The following is a 3,830-nucleotide window of genomic DNA, read 5'->3' on the forward strand; positions in this document are numbered from 1 at the left end:
GCCCTGTCTGCTGTGGAGAAACAGAAGCGGTGGCTGAGCAGGTGGTGGAGGGAATGTCAACTTTGTTCTGACAAGATTATGCGGGTAATAACACCCTGTAGGGAACACGGAATTTGGGTGATGTATTTTTAAAGCACATTAACCGTTACACACACACACAATGAAACGAACGGGTATATGCAAACGGTAATCTCAAGATGGGTTAATCCAGTTGTGGCCTCAATCATCAAACCTAAAACTTTCTGTTGTTTTATTGAAAGCAACCAATAATTAGGGATTCTTGATTACAGAAATACTTGCTAAAAAGAGGCAGAATGAAATCATTGTTAAACCTTACATTTTAAAGTTATATTGATGCTGGTTTTTTTTTTTTTTTTTACAAAGAAGCTGATGAAAGTGAGGTACTCCCCATTCCACCCTAAACCAGTATTTTTCTTGTTCCCTTTGGCATTGGCCTGTATCCTTAGTCTAATACTATCAGGATCTTCACAGGCTTTGGGCTCGTTAACTTTTTACTCTCAGAATCCTGTAGCTGATCCTCAGGAGGTGCATGTTGTCTGCCTCAGGCAAGCTCAGAGCTTCTGCAGACACTTTGTAAGCCAACCTGGCAGCCTTTTCCCATTAGCAGCAGGGCCTGGGTTTATACCTACCGCCTCCATGACTGATTTTATATCCTCTTTCCCACGTGTTCTGTCTTTGCTTCAGAGAACAGGGATCTGGCATGATCTTGGCTTCTCTAATGAGGTTATTCCATAGGCAGGCAGCCCTGAGTTGACTATGAACATGTACCTCGGTTACCTATGCACTGAAGTCATTTCTGTACACATTAAAGAATGGAAAGAGACAGGAGAAATAATCCAGTCCCATGATTCTCAATGTCCTAGTCTGTTCCAGCTGCTATAACTAAATACTTCAAACTGAGTGGTTTAAATAGCAAACTTATTTTTCACAGTTCTCAAGACTGGGAAGTCCAAGGTTAAGGTAGTATCTAGAGATTCAGTGTCTGGCAAGGGTTCTCTTCCTGGTTTGCATATGGCCACCTTCTTGTTGAAATTTCACATGGGAGAGAGAAAGGAAGTGTTTCTTCTTAGAGCACTGATGGCAGGCTCTATCCTGTGACTTAACTGTATCCCAGAGGCCCCACCTCCAGGTACTATCACATTGGAGATTAGGGCTTCAACATCTGAATTTGCGGGGAGGGGTGGAACACAAACTTCCAACATTCAGCCTATAGGATTCAATAAAGAAAAGCTGCCCACCTCCCCAGAAAGTGTGTTGGAAATTTGTGGAGACCTTTTTGGTTATAGAGGTTGGGGGTAGCACCAGCACTTAGTGGACATCTGCGACATTCTGCAATATACAACCTGGGGAAGCTTTCTCCCAGGCTGAGAGAAAACTACGTACTCTACAACTTTTTGAAATGCTCTACTGGACCTTCTTAGGACTTTTTATAATTATCCAAGCCTTGATTCTAGTTTACCTAAAAAGATAAAATATGTTTTATCTATACATGTGAATGAATTTGTCAGTTATAGAAACTGAGCGAGGAAAGTACTTAGCTTTCTTTTCAACTTCCTTGGATGTAGCAATATGCATTGATCTGTGTAGCTGCTATATTCACAGAGGTTCTGTGGATAGTTTCCCGGACTATGCTATTATATCATCCATCGCAGCTGGGTCTGAACATTTACACATGAAAATAACATTTTATAATTAATTATAAATTATATTTTTATATTATGGTTGGGACACTTAATTTTTTTAAATTATGTCTGGGCATCAATTACATTATTAATGAATTTCATTGCAAAGGGGCATTGCAAAATGTGTGTTAATAAAGGATACAACAGTTCAGATTCCATTCATGAATGTTTCAGCATTTATTTAACTAGTCTTTCATGGATGCACACTTGGGCTATTTCTAATGTTTTAATTTTACAAATTATGTTGCAGTGAAGAACTTCATAGATATTATTTCATAGGTTCACAGTGTTTGAATTTTATTAGTTAATAAGGTTAACAATCCAGGAAAATTTTCACATCAAGGTTTGGGTTTCTGCTTTCTGATAACAGTGAAATTCTAGCAATCCTGGAGCTTTCGTTTCTGCCTGGTAATGTCTGGGACTGAGAAGTAGGTGCCCACTTTTGACAAGCTGTGTTAGTCGGCTCAGGCTGCCGTAACAAAATATCACACACTGGGTGGCTTAAACAACAGAAAGTTATTTCTCACAGTTTTGGAGGCTAGAAAGTCCAAGTCAAGGTTCTAGCAAGGTAGGTTTTATTCTGAAGGCTCTTATCTTGGCTTGCAGGTGGCCATCACCTTGCTGTGTTCTCATATGACCTCTCCTTTGTGCACTCTCAAGGATAGAAAGGGAGACAGAGAGAGAGTGAGTTATCTAGTGTCTCATTTTATAAGGTTACCCATCTTATCAGAGTAAGGCCTCACCTTTATGAACTCATTGAACCTATCTCCAAATACAGTCACACTGGGAGTTAGGGCTTCAATATATGGATTTGGAATGGGAGGAACACAACGTATTCTATAGCACAAGGCACATCCCCTCCAGTTGCCATAGCGTCCATCACTCCTTATTATTTTCTTAACACTGGCTACAATCAGTTCCCATTCATTGTAACACATGGGCTGCTGTATTTCTTTTTTTGTTAGAAATTTCTTTATTATTACTTATTCTTATTAAATGCCAGCTTAATATTGCCAAAAATTTCACATCACCCCTGATAACCCACTTTCTTTTCTCCTACTCAAATTCTTGTTCAACAGTTTTTCAAGTAAAGACATGCTCTTCTCTCTTCTGTATAAAACTTTATGAAATAAAAGCAAAAGATTGTGTATATCTTGCTGAAAAATGCTGCCCAGGGCTCTGGAGGTGGTGGCTGCCTGAGCTCCCTTCACTGTCCAGATCCTGAAAGACTCTTGTTTGTGAACTGTCTCTTCACAAAGCAAGTCCACCACTTGCTGAGTTTATCATTCTGAGGATCGAAAACTTTCTCACAAAGTCTAAGTCCAGTCTCTTGCCTTAGCTATTGTAAACAGGCTGTCATCACTTCATCTTCCTGTTTGTTTGCAGGTTTGATGTAAATCACATTAAGTGGAAAACCAGGCTCTCCAGGAATGGGAAAATTAGTGATTCCCAGTGTTTACATTTCTTTCTCACCTTGGCTTTTGGATTGCACTTCAGGAGTTTCTTCAGACACTCAGAAATGTAGAGTTATATATATCAAGGTCCTATCAGCTTCATTCTTAATTTCATAGTTCTTGAAGAAGACATTGGCCTTGAAGTAATAGATGGCTTCATCCACAATATCTGTATCTTTTGTCTCTCTGGGGGCAGGTCCTTTGAATTGACTTCTGATAGGTAACAGTACCATGTTTCCAATGAGTTTGTTGTCAGGATCAATGAAAGAAGAGTGGTAAGCCAGCATCTTGGCAGCACCCGGGTTTCAACCCAGAAGAGCAGGATTGAGTTACAGCGGTGCACTCCCAGTCTGGCAGCAGGTTGGGCTGCTGTATTTCTTATAACAAAAACCAGAGGCAGGCCAAGGGCGGTGGCTCAAGTCTGCAATCTCAACACTTTGGGAGGCCAAGGTGGGAGAATTGCTGGAGTCCGGGAGTTGAAGACCAGCCTAGGCAACAAGTAAAACCCCGTCTCAAAAACAAATTAACAAACAAATAAAAAGAAGAAATTATGTCACTATTATGTCTATGGCTCTATCAAAAAGTTAGAAAATTCAAGAGAACCTATAATAGCCATGAGTTTCAAACAAAATGGGGGATACGTATTTAGTGGAAGTAAATATTTTTATGTGTA

General features: G+C 39.9%; 1 pseudogene; it reads right to left on the reverse strand.

Moving 5' to 3' along the window:
- Positions 1-2,910: 2,910 nt before the first annotated feature.
- Positions 2,911-3,444, reverse strand: LOC101030563 (actin-related protein 2/3 complex subunit 3 pseudogene; annotated as a pseudogene).
- Positions 3,445-3,830: the final 386 nt, after the last annotated feature.

This window comes from Saimiri boliviensis, chromosome 13 (assembly GCF_048565385.1).
Source record: "Saimiri boliviensis isolate mSaiBol1 chromosome 13, mSaiBol1.pri, whole genome shotgun sequence".
NCBI classification, from domain to species: domain Eukaryota; kingdom Metazoa; phylum Chordata; class Mammalia; order Primates; family Cebidae; genus Saimiri; species Saimiri boliviensis.